This window comes from Schistocerca cancellata, chromosome 12, assembly GCF_023864275.1.
Source record: "Schistocerca cancellata isolate TAMUIC-IGC-003103 chromosome 12, iqSchCanc2.1, whole genome shotgun sequence".
NCBI lineage: Eukaryota > Metazoa > Arthropoda > Insecta > Orthoptera > Acrididae > Schistocerca > Schistocerca cancellata.
In genome coordinates this window covers 127,529,067-127,543,538 of record NC_064637.1, presented here as the reverse complement: position 1 = coordinate 127,543,538, position 14,472 = coordinate 127,529,067, and positions in this window count along the sequence as shown.

The window sequence follows — 14,472 nt, the reverse complement described above, 5'->3', positions numbered from 1 at the left end:
TCGATGAAAATGATCATTATGTTTCACAAACATTCCAACAGCAACATTAAAATTAATTCAAATGGAATACATTTAGGAACATCATTAACAATTGCCTTTTCATTAGCTTCAAAAGTCTGACCACTAAATCCAAGCATACTTCCAATACTATCTTTTATATCTGTACGATTTAACATCACTCTCAATAAAACGTATATTTAAAATTTCATCTACTTTAATGTGTACATTAGGCTTTTTGGAATGTATAGATATTTCCAAGCTTTTCAAACTTCATTGGCCAACAGGAATTTCTATCGTTTCTTCATCACAACACAATTTATTATTGTTTTGTGTAATGTTTGGCGTTACTAATGTTGTCAAAAGACCAACTAGTGCAACATTGCTGTAACTTTCTCGTACAGGTACAGTCAATCTTTTTCTGAGAACAGGTGACTTACCACTCAAATGAAATAGGTGACATTTCATATTAATAAAAATGTATGTAATTAAATGAAAATACTAGAGATACTAGAAGGTATCAGATAGATTATATAATGGTAAGACAGAGATTTAGGAACCAGGTTTTAAATTGTAAGACATTTCCAGGGGCAGATGTGGACTCTGACCACAATCTATTGGTTATGAACTGTAGATTAAAACTGAAGAAACTGCAAAAAGGTGGGAATTTAAGGAGATGGGACCTGGATAAACTGACTAAACCAGAGGTTGTACAGAGTATCAGGGAGAGCATAAGGGAACAATTGACAGGTATGAGGGAAAGAAATACAGTAGAAGAAGAATGGGTAGCTCTGAGGGATGTAGTAGCGAAGGCAGCAGAGGATCAAGTAGGTAAACAGATGAGGGCTAGTAAAAATCCTTGGGTAACAGAAGAAATATTGAATTTAATTGATGAAAGGAGAAAATATAAAAACGCAGTAAATGAAGCAGGCAAAAAGGAATACAAACGTCTCAAAAATGAGATCAACAGGCAGTGCAAAAAGGCTAAGCAGGGATGGCTAGAGGACAAATGTATGGATGTAGAGGCTTATCTCACTATGGGTAAGATATATACTGCCTACAGTAAAATTAAAGAGACCTTTGGAGAAAAGAGAGCCACTTGTATGAATATCAAGAGCGTTGATGGAAACCCAGTTCTAAGCAAAGAAGGGAAAGCAGAAAGGTGGAAGGAGTATATAGAGGGTCCATACAAGGGCGATGTACTTGAGGACAATATTATGGAAATGGAAGAGGATGTAGATGAAGATGAAATGGGAGATATGATACTGCGTGAAGAGTTTGACAGAGCACTGAAAGACCTGAGTCGAAACAAGGCCCCGGGAGTAGACAACATTCCATTGGAACTACTGACAGCCTTGGGAGAGCCAGTCCTGACAAAACTCTACCATCTGGTGAGCAAGATGAATGAGACAGGCAAAATACCCTCAGACTTCAAGAAGAATATAATGATTCCAATCCCAAAGAAAGCAGGTGTTGACAGATGTGAAAATTACCGAACTATCAGTTTAATAAGTCACAGCTGCAAAATACTAAAGCGAATTCTTTACAGACCAATGGAAAAACTGGTAGAAGCCAACCTCGGCGAAGGTCAGTTTGGATTCCGCAGAAATATTGGAACACGTGAGGCAATACTGACCCTACGACTTATCTTAGAAAATAGATTAAAGAAAGGCAAACCTACATTTCTAGCATTTGTAGACTTAGAGAAAGCTTTTGACAATGTCGACTGGAATACTCTTTCAAATTCTAAAGGTGGCAGGGGTAAAATACAGGGAGCGAAAGGCTATTTACAATTTTTACAGAAACCAGATGGCAGTTATAAGAGTCAAGGGGCATGAAAGGGAAGCAGCGGTTGGGAAGGGAGTGAGACAGGGTTGTAGCCTCTCCACGACGTTATTCAATCTGTATATTGAGCAAGCAGTAAAGGAAACAAAAGAAAAATTTGGAGTAAGTATTAAAGTCCATGGAGAAGAAATAAAAACGTTGAGGTTCGCCGATGACATTGTAATTCTGTCAGAGACAGCAAAGGACTTGGAAGAGCAGTTGAACGGAATGGACAGTGTCTTGAAAGGAGGATATAAGATGAACATCAACAAAATCAAAACGAGGATAATGGAATGTAGTCAAATTAAGTCGGGTGATGTTGAGGGAATTAGATTAGGAAATGAGACACTTAAAGTAGTAAAGGAGTTTTGCTACTTGGGGAGCAAAATAACTGATGATGGTCGAAGTAGAGAGGATATAAAATGTAGACTGGCAATGGCAAGGAAAGAGTTTCTGAAAAAGAGAAATTTGTTAACATAGAGTATAGATTTAAGTGTGAGGAAGTCTTTACATCGCGTACGTAAACAAACGCAACGGAAAAATAACGTAAAAATATTTGGAGACAGTCATGCTCGCAATATTTCGACATGCATGTTGAACTCTGCTCAAGATGGTTCGTGTATATCAGCAATTGTTAAACCAGGAGCAAATTAGTGAATGTGGTAGAAGACATACACACAGAATGTGCTAAATTCACGGAAAAAGACTGTGTTGCGATAATCGCAGGAGCAAACGATGTTTATTGCAACGAGGCCAGCACTTTCATTAAAAAGCTACTCGTATTGCTGCAGTTATTACAGCATACAAACATAATACTAACAACTGTGCCCACGAGATATGACCTGGCAGACTGGTCTTGTGTGAACAGAGAAATTCGCCTAACGAATAGTAAACTGAAACACTTTTGCACTAAGTTTACGAATGTGACACTACTGGATACAGACAGGTATGAGATACACAGCTTCACAAAGCATGGACTACATCTAAATCAGTTTGGCAAAAATAAACTAGCAGCAGACATTGGAAAAGCTTTTTATGAAATAATAGGCCTAAACAATAACGATCATGAAAGCAGACCAGTCATAGCCCTAACTAACGAGGGAAACTAGTGAGCTGGGCCAACTCTAGCAGGATTTGGTCCAGTAACAAAAATCTGCAACAAGTAATTAATACACAAACGAAAGTTCACTCAAACAGCAATACAATTAAAGGACAAACAAAAGTTAACAGTGTTTCATCAGAACATAAGAGGCCTATACTGCAAGCTGGATCAGTTCACAGCAAATATAGAAGACACATAAGGTATAAACAGTGCCCACATTCTGTGTCTAACAGAACACCACATCACTGCTGGTATTGAAGTGGTCCCTATTCCGAACTATGTTTTGGCAACGTCTTATTGTAGGAACTATATGGACAAAGGAGGAGTAGCTGTATATGTAAAAAACAATGTCTTGTTCACGGCAATAGATGTACAAAGATTCTGCTTTGAGCTACATTTTGAAGTATGTGCTATAGAGGTGCCAGACACTGTCTTCAGATTAACTGTGGCAGTTCACAGGGCACCATCTGGTAATTTAAAAGTGTTTGTTAAACAATTAGATACTCTTTTGTTGTACTTAAGTAGAAAAAATAGGGGCATGGTAGTTGTTGGGGATTTTAACATAGATTTCTTGGTTAATTCTCCCTGCAAGGTGGAGTTTGAAAATCTCATGTGCACGTACAACCTTGTTCCCGTGGTTAGCTCGCCCACCAGAACCACAACCTCTTCCAGTACTCTCATTGATAAAGCTTTTGTTGATCAGAGTAAAGTCAACCATATTAATATTGAAATGGTTATAAATGGTCTGTCTGACCATGACGGACAACAAGTTAGTTTCAACAGCTTGGGAATTCCTCTGAGTGACACCTCACTTAGATGGAAAACAGTAAGGAAAATAAGTGAGGAAGCTATTCAAACGTTCAGATCATGTCTTCAGCATACTGACTGGACACCTGTTTATCTAGCAGAAACTGCTAATTCAAAATACAATTTATTCCCAAATGAGATAGCAGGTACCTTTGAAAGTGTATTTCCAAAAAAGTCATACAGAGTCCAACCTGCTAGGTCTGCAAAAAAAACCATGGCTCACTAAGGGCATCATAGCTTCCTGTCAGAGAAAAAGACAACTCTACATAGAATCAAAGACTTCTAACAACCCTGCTCAGCTAAAACATTATAAACTCTACTATAAAATTCTTGCCAAAGTACTCAAAAACTCTAAAAGTATGTGTATACCATCTGAAATTACTAATTCTTAAAATAAAATTAAAACAGTCTGGAATGTGATAAAGAGAGAAACAGGGACTGTAAACTACACCAAAGACAAAAATACTGTTTTAACTGTTGACAACTCAGAGATACCTAATAGTGAGGAAATTGCTGAAATCTTTAACCAACATTTTTTAACTGTCCCAACACAGATAGGTTGCCATGGTTCTGTAGATAAAGCTGCCTGTATAATGAGAAATAATTTTCCAGAACCTTTCAGTCAAATACGTGTGCTTCCCATTACTGCCAATGAAATCAAAAAAATCATACAGTCTTTGAAAAATAAACATTCTGCTGGTATCGACGATATTTCAAGCAAGCTGTTGAAGGCTTGCTGTAGTGAAGTGACCGAAGTTTTGTCTCACATCTGCAACACATCCCTGCAACAAGGAGTGTTTCCAGACAGAATGAAATACTCTGTTGTCAGGCCCCTGTACAAAGCAGGGGAAGCTACAAATGTGTCAAACTATCGCCCTATCTCTCTATTAACAACATTTTCGAAAGTCCTAGAAAAAGCTCTTTACAACAGGATTGTGGCACACCTTGGTAACCTGAACATCATTAACAGTCAGCAGTTTGGTTTTCAAAAGGGAGTTTCAATAGATAACACAATTTTCTCATTCACAAATGATGTTCTAGAGTCTATAAACAGCAAGAGGCTGCCAATTGGTGTCTTATGCGACCTATCAAAGGCGTTCGACTGTGTAGATCACCAGATACTCTTCAAGAAGGCCTGTCATTATGGAATTACAGGACCTGTAGGGAACTGGTTAAAATCTTACCTCGAAAATAGGAAGCAGATTATTCTAGATGTTTCAGATAGTGTATCACAATATATAGTGGACTGAGTGGGGAATTGTGCAGCATGGAATGCCACAGGGATCAGTGCTTGGGCCCTTGCTGTTCCTCATATATGTTAATGACCTGCCTTTATCCATCAATAGGCAGTGTAAACTTACAATGTTTGCTGATGATACGAGCATTGTGGTGGATAATATGTCAACTACTGACTTAGAATCCGAGGTCAATGATATCCTTAAAGAAGTTCTGGGTTGGTTTAGTATTAACTCCCTTTCAATAAACCTGAAAAAAAAAAAAAAACAATTTTATCCAGTTCCAGACAACCCACAAAAACCCAAAAGAAATAGTTATCACACAGAATGATCAGATGATAAAGCAAGTGTACTTATCAAAATTCCTAGGCGTATACGTGGACAGTAGGCTGAACTGGGAACATCACGTTCTACAAACACTAAAACAGCTGACGTCGGCAACATTTGCTTTACGAATTTTGTCACGCTTCAATGACATTACCATCTCAAAGTCAGCTTACTTCGGCTATTTTCATTCAGTCATGTGTTATGGCATCATCTTCTGGGGCAATACACCTGCCGCAAAGAAAATCCTCACAGCACAAAAAAGAGCAATAAGAATCATTTGTGGTGTACCCCCACGAACCTCATGTCGAAATCTTTTTAAACGACTTTAAATACTGACAGCAACATCTCAGTACATATATTCACCGATTTGCTTCATAATAAATAACCCCACTCTGTATGAAACGAATTGCCTACATCATGAACATAACACCAGAAGAAAAAGAGGATTTCCACTGTGAGTTAAAGAACTTGACACTAATTCAGAAAGGGGTAAAGTACGCTGGAACGAAACTTTTCAATTCCCTACCCAACATCATCAAAAGTATAAGGAGTAGTACATCAGTATTTAAACGTAGCTTGAAAAATTATTTACTTGAGACCTCACTTTATTCACTAGAGGAATTCTTTCAGAGAAAGAAGTAAAACCCAGATTGGAAAGATGTTTTTAAATTTTTTGACATTGTTTACTGTTAAACTAATGTAATAATGCCCTAATGTAAAAATTCCTGTTTTTCTCATTTCCATTTTTGGGTCACTTTTAAACCCAAAGTGGGAAGTTTTGATTACTGTTCAAGGTTAAAATAGATGCAATAATGCCCTAAATATGAAACTGCTATCTTCACATTTATGTTGACTAGTTTTTAAGCTAATAAGTATGACTTTTGTGCACTGTTATTGTGTCTGTATATGTGGGGATGGATATGTGTGTGCGTGTGTGCGCGCGAGTGTATACCCGTCCCTTTTTCCCCCTAAGGTAAGTCTTTCTGGAACGACTCCTTACCCTCTCCCTTAAAACCCACATCCTTTCGTCTTTCCCTCGCCTTCCCTCTTTCCTGATGAGGCAACAGTTTGTTGCGAAAGCTTGACTTTTGTGTGTATGTTTGTGTGTCTATCGACGTGCCAGCGCTTTCATTTGGTAAGTCAAATCATCTTTGTTTTTAGATATATTTTTTCCCACGTGGAATGTTTCCTTATATATATATATATATATATATATATATATATATATATATATATATATAGATAGGGAAACATTCCACGTAGGAAAAATATATTTAAAAAGAAAGATGATGAGACTTACCAAACAAAAGCGCTGGCAGGTCGATAGACACACAAACAAACACAAACATACACACAAGACAAACTCTTTGTCTTTAAATATGTCTGCTTGTGTCTGTATATGTGTGGATGGATATGTGTGTGTGTGTGTGTGTGTGTGTGTGTGTGTGTGTGTGCGCGCGCGCGCAACTCACTCACCCTTCACAACCTTTCCAGCAAACCTCAACCTCCTCTCATTGCACACAAACCCAGTCTCTCCCATCTACTCAATCTCCCACTTCCAGCTCCACTCCCTCCAAAACCTCAAAATCCAATCAACACAATCTGGAACCACAATACCCCAATTCAGTAGTTAACCTTTCCTCCAAACCTCTCTCCCAATCCGAAACCTCTGTCCTATCCAAAGGCCTCACCTTCAGCCCCACTCCCAGATTTAACCAAACAGCCCTCGTCAAAGATTTACTGTCCTACACCCGTACTCTCTGCTGGAAATATCACTTTGCCACGAAGAAAAATGACCCTAATCCTACTCCTAATGATCCAACTCCCAAAGACACTATCCAAATTGAACCACGCCTGGAACGGAACAGTTCCGTCCTCTGTCACAGCGGGACCCACCTCCTCTTCCTCAAAATCACCCTCTCCTAACCTTCCAGGAATTTCTGACTTCCAGCCTTGCCTCTCAATCCTTCTTAAAAAACCTTAATCCTACTCCCAACATCACCACTGCTGAAGCCCAGGCTATCCGTGATCTGAAGGCTGACCAATCCATCGTCATTCTTCCGGCGGACAAGGGTTTCACGACTGTGGTACTTGATCGTCGGGAGTATGTGGCTGAGGGACTGCGTCAGCTTTCAGACAACACTACTTACAAAGTGTGCCAAGGTAATCCCATTCCTGATGTCCAGGCGGAGCTTCAAGGAATCCTCAGAACCTTATGCCCCCTACAAAACCTTTCACCTGACTCCATCAACCTCATGACCACACCAACACCCCGCACCCCTACCTTCTTCCTAAAATTCACAAACCCAATCATCCCGGCCGTCCCATTGTAGCTGGTTACCAAGCCCCCACAGAATGCATCTCTGCCTACGTAGATCAACACCTTCAACCCATTACATGCAGGCTCCCATCCTTCATCAAAGACACCAACCACTTTCTCGAACGCCTGGAATCCCTACCCAGTCTGTCACCCCCGGAAACCATCCTTGTAACCATTGATGCCACTTCCTTATACACAAATATTCCACATGTCCAGGGCCTCGCTGCGATGGAGCACTTCCTTTCACGCCGATCACCTGCCACCCTACCTAAAACCTCTTTCCTCATTACCTTAGCCAGCTTCATCCTGACCCACAACTTCTTCACTTCTGAAAACCAGACATACCAACAATTAAAGGGAACAGCCATGGGTACCAGGATGGCCCCCCTCGTACGCCAACCTATTCATGGGTCGCTTAGAGGAAGCCTTCTTGGTTACCCAGGCCTGCCAACCCAAAGTTTGGTACAGATTTATTGATGACATTTTCATGATCTGGACTCACAGTGAAGAAGAACTCCAGAATTTCCTCTCCAACCTCAACTCCTTTGGTTCCATCAGATTCACCTGGTCCTACTCTAAATCCCATGCCACTTTCCTTGACGTTGACCTCCACCTGTCCAATGGCCAGCTTCACACGTCCGTCCACATCAAACCCACCAACAAGCAACAGTACCTCCATTATGACAGCTGCCACCCATTCCACATCAAACGGTCCCTTCCCTACAGCCTAGGTCTTCGTGGCAAACGAATCTGCTCCAGTCCGGAATCCCTGAACCATTACACCAACAACCTGAAAACAGCTTTTGCATCCCGTAACTACCCTCCCGACCTGGTACAGAAGCAAATAACCAGAGCCACTTCCTCATCTCCTCAAACCCGAAACCTTCCACAGAAGAACCCCAAAAGTGCCCCACTTGTGACAGGATACTTTCCGGGACTGGATCAGATTCTGAATGTGGCTCTCCAGCAGGGATACGACTTCCTCAAATCCTGCCCTGAAATGAGATCCATCCTTCATGAAATCCTCCCCACTCCACCTAGAGTGTCTTTCCGCCGTCCACCTAAACTTCGTAACCTCTTAGTTCATCCCTATGAAATCCCCAAACCACCTTCCCCACCCTCTGGCTCCTACCCTTGTAACCGCCCCCGGTGTAAAACCTGTCCCATGCACCCTCCCAACACCACCTACTCCAGTCCTGTAACCCGGAAGGTGTACACAATCAAAGGCAGAGCCACGTGTGAAAGCACCCACGTGATCTACCAACTGATCTGCCTACACTGTGAAGCCTTCTATGTGGGAATGACCAGCAACAAACTGTCCATTCGCATGAATGGACACAGGCAGACAGTGTTTGTTGGTAATGAGGATCACCCTGTGGCTAAACATGCCTTGGTGCACGGCCAGCACATCTTGGCGCAGTGTTACGCTGTCCGGGTTATCTGGATACTTCCCACCAACACCAACCTATCCGAACTCCGGAGATGGGAACTTGCTCTTCAATATATCCTCTCTTCCCGTTATCCACCAGGCCTCAATCTGCGCTAATTTCAAGTTGCCGCCCCTCATACTTCACCTGTCATTCAACAAATCTTTGCCTCTGCACTTCTGCCTTGACTGACATCTCTGCCCTAACTCTTTGTCTTTAAATATGTCTGCTTGTGTCTGTATGTGTGTGTGTGTGTGTGTGTGTGTGTGTGTGTGTGTGTGTGCGCGCGCGCGCGCGCGCGCACCTTTTTCCCCCTAAGGTAAGTCTTTCCGCTCCCGAGACTGGAATGACTTCTTACCCTCTCCCTTAAAACCCACATCCTTTCGTCTTTCCCTCTTCTTCCCTCTTTCCTGATGAGGCAACAGTTTGTTGCAAAAGCTTGAATTTTGTGTGTATGTTTGTTTGTCTGTCGACCTGCCAGCACTTTCATTTGGTAAGTCACATCATCTTTGTTTTTAGGTATATTTTTTCCTACGCGGAATGTTTCCTTCTATACACACACACACACACACACACACACACACACACACACACACAGAGAGAGAAAGAGAGAGAGAGAGAGAGAGAGAGAGAGAGAGAGAGAGAGAGAGAGAGTAAACATTCCACGCGGGAAAAATATATCTAAAAACAAAGATGATGAGACTTACCAAACAAAAGCGCTGGCAGGTCGATAGACACACAAACAAACAAACACAAACATACACACAAAGTTCTAGCTTTTGCAACCAACGTCAGGAAAGAGGGAAGGAGAGGGAACAATGAAAGGATTTGGGTTTTAAGGGAGAGGGTAAGGAGTCATTCCAATCCCGGGAGCGGAAAGACTTACCTTAGGGGGAAAAAAGGACGGGTATACACTCGCGCACACACACACACACACACACACACACACACACACACACACACATATCCATCCACACATATACAGACACAAGCAGACATATGACATGTAATTAATTATGTAAGGCATTAAGTAATTTTGACATACAAAGACTTGCTACAGAATTAAACATCAAATACTTTTGTGGTGTTTTTATGATTGATGAATTATCTAGCCATCCTAGAGAATATGAATCTGCAATAGTTAATTTACGTAAGTCTTATCATGCTGGCTCACATTGGAAAAATAAACATATACAAATCTGTATTTGATTCATTTGGAGGAAATATCTCTAAAGAAGTGGTTAAATATCATTGCGTAGGCAAGAAATAGAAAAATTTAATGAAGTAATTTTTGGCTATTTCTGTGTAATTGTTTAAAAACTGAGTCAGATAATTACAATTTTAATGAAATTATAAATATGGTAAATGGCACTTTTGGAAATAAAAAAAAACCTTAATGGATTTGGTAACATTGATCCAAAAATAGATAATTTCAGAAAGAATTATGTAAAGTTTTTTTAAAGCGACTAAAGGTGATATTGATTTTAAAGAATGGAGGTTAGTAGATTTAAAAGATCCAATAGGTGGTTATGGCACAGTTACCAAACAATATTCAGAAAAAAATATGTTACGAAACCTGAATATACACATATTCTACAACAACTTAATAACTGTGTCATTACAACACATCTTATTGAAAAAATTAATCAACTTCGTAGTTGTAACACTATAACAAATTACTTTACAAAAAAGTACGTAGAAAAAGCTTTTATAGATTATTTCTCAAACTCAGATATAACACCATACTTAAACCAGTTAAATTATCTTCAAGCAAGAATGTGTGACAAACAAACTGAAACATAAGTCTGCTACCGGTGTCTAAGTATGAAAATACACATTTAGGTATGATGCGAAAATCAAGAGAATTATTTTATTTTGAGCAAATGTAAATGGTGACCTGGCACCTACTAATTTTCAAGTAGAGATAAAAATATATAACGATGATGAACTCAAATCTTATATCCACCACAATTCAATAAACCATCACTTGAAATGAAAATGAAAGAAAAAATATTTATACCTTTAAATCAAACTGTTAAATCTGTAACTGTTTCAGGCGAATTACTCTTGTCTGATGAACTGTTTTTAGAATCAAATAATGATAATATAATAGAGCAATAAATTTAAATCATTTTAAATTTTTAATCTATATGAATGGACAAGCACATATGGTGCTTTAAGTGCAGAAAATTTACTGAAAAACAGAATCCTCAAAGACTAACAATTAAAAATGGAAGTCAAATGATTGAAGAAATCTGTACAGTTTGTAAAAATAAAAAAAAGTACATTGGTTAAAATTTGTTTATAGGTATAGGGGTGAGTGATTCATCCAGACCAGAATTATTAATGAGTTATATAAACGAATGAGAAAAAAATTAAAACAAGAAATGTTGTTTCTTTTGGACTAAAGAACTTATGGCAAGAAGATTTAATAGAAATGGATTCAGTTAATTTGAAAGGAATTTAAAAAATAAATAAACATAAATATTTAATAACTGCAGTCAATGGTTTTTTCAAAATTTGCTTGGTCTATTTCAGTTAAAGATAAAACAGGTAGAAATGTAGTAGATGCCTTTGAAAAAATATTTAGAGAGAGAGAACCCCACGAAATTTACAAACCGATAATGGTGAAGAATTCTATAATTAAGAATTTCTAGAATTTATGTAGAAATATAATATTAATCATTATTCAACTTTTACTGAAATAGAAGCATCTGTTGTAGAAAAATTTAATACAATGCTTAAAGAAAAGATGTGGAAAAAATTTAGCTTAAAAGGTAATCATAAATGAACTGAACTAGTTGAAAAATAGGTTGATGAACACAATAACACAAACATTGAACAATAAAAACAAAGCAAGTAAAAGTTAATGACAAAAATTATAAAGCAGAGGTCAGTGTATCTAATGCTAAACCTAAATATAAAGTCAGTGATAAAGTTAGAATTAATAAACTTTAAGGAATTTCTGAAAAAAGTTGTACAGCTAATTTCTAAGCAGAAAATTTTGAAATTGAGGATGTTATTCATTCTAATCCAACCAAATATAAATTAGTGACTTGGGATGGAGAAAAGGTAAAAGCAAATTTTTATGAGTGTGAAATACAGAACTTAAAATATCCAGATGTGTATCTTCTTTAGAGAGTTTTAAGAATGAAAGGAGATAAAGTATGTGTTAAGTGGTTGTGATATGATAATTCACATAATAGGTAGTTGGGTAAGTAAGGACAATGTCATTTTTATAATTTTTTATTTTAGAGTTAAAGAGTATAGTCCATACATAGTCTAAAGACTGCTTTAGTTTTCACAGATTCATTAACATAAATTGCTTTTTTATTTTTATTATAACTTACATCCAGTGAATCACTGGGCCTAAAATTATTTTCTATTAATTCCGTCTTTGTAGTCAATGTTAATGGGGGTGGGAGGTGGGGTGGGAAAGAGATGATTTGTCCTCCTTGAAGTTTCTCTCTGTTTAGACCAGATTCATTTTAATTTTTCATTACAAGTTAAACCTGGTGTTTTACTGAATCTAAATTTTTTTCATTAATATTCCAGTGGTGTTTTTCCCATGTATTTCTTAGTTGTTGTTCTTAATTTGTTTTAAAATATCTTTATGCATTCTGTTAACATCACAAATATTTAACTTTTCTTCATCAAGATTAAAGTGATAAATTTACACTTCAATTGCTTTTCTATTAATTTTTGCCTTTTAATTTCTTCTGTTATATTTTGATCATTATGACGATTTTCATCACACTCAACTGCAGTTCTATATTTTGTGAAGTATAGATCAATTCTATATTTCCCTATAGAGATCTATGTTTCACACTTTTCATTCTTGAAGCAAATGATGATGATTCTGATAAATTCTTGTTCCTTTGTCTGTGTGACTAAATTTAAGATTCAAATCAAACTTATTAGTAAGATTTTCTGTCATATTTTTTGTTGTTGTCCTGTGTTTATACACCAGCAGAGTAATTACATTTTTGTTGGTGCATACTGTGTGATGCTATATATTTTTAGACGCACTTTAAGTCAATTAACACACTAAGTTTTCTTGTCTTCATAATTTATGTGGCCACCAATTGTTGTTTGAGGATTTTCATGTTCCTTATTTTCTGCAACATCTTTAGCTTTAAACCATAGATTATTCTCTTTATCAACAATCACAAGAACTTCTTTGTTGATTCCTGGAATTTTAAAAAACTGCAGGAATACTATGAAATTGCCACCTTTTTTCTGGATTTTTCCAGGATGAAAAAATTCCTGGTTATTTCCAGATCTGCAGGTTGTCCTGTGGCATATACGCCCTCAAAACATATGAGGCTCAATATTGTGCCTTTTTTCCCTTTTCTTTTAACTGACAGACCTGCAACAATAAAGATGGTGCCACACTATCAGGGAAGTAACAGTTACACATTCACTGAGCAAAATGCCAATCAAAATAAACAAAAGTTACAAATAATGACTTTAAGAAGTGTGATATTGAGGAAAATTGAGTGCAATTTTCTGCCACTACCTCCCCCTATTCCATTCCGAGACCACATCTTCTGGTGTCAGCTGCTGCACATAATGGAGTTTCCACGGCCGAAAGTTTAATTCTTTATGCCACACCTAACACACAGAACGCCTTGCAAGTCTGCTCTCACGAGCTACCTGGTATGTCGATTTCCCCAGGCTACGATCGAACACGTTCTGCACAATCGCTACATTCTCAGGACACCGAGATGTAGATGGACGATCCGATTTTGTTGCATCCCTCATCGAACCTGTGGTCATTAGCTTTGGGTGACAATTTCTTTATTGTCTCCAGGCAAACTGTGGCATTTCTTCCCCTCACCATATGCCACCATCTCTGCACAAGAATGGTCAAATTCCACACCTCACAGTATAAAGTGCTCTGTGTTCATTCTCTAACTGTAGGGCAATCGGCCATCTTTGTTGTTGTGAAGTATATTGCCCCTCACAGCCATTGTTGATACTACACAGCATTAAAAAATCACTATCCTATTTAATGTTCTGTACGCCTACACTATTTCCAATATTATTCCATAAGATTTCGAACTTAACAGCCATTTAATGGTACCTAGTTACTTCCCACAGACCCTATACATCATACGAAAAAACTTTCTGAAATGTACTTTTCTCTAACGTTATCTAATTCTTGGAACTTCAAAAATACAGAATATTCAAGCAACAATTTAGACATTGGAGAGAATAAATACAGAAGAGAACAACTTGGTGCAGTAAGTAAGTGTTGCAGTGCTCAGTGCCATACCATGCCCAGCACCACTGCACTGAGCATCCCGAGGGCAATGCACACCGATGCGCGCACTGTTATGGCGCATGCAGCAGTGAAAGAGTTAAAGGCCTAAATCACTCTTCCAATGTTTAAAATTTTCTGCCCCCCTCCCCCGTCATTTTTCCCAATGT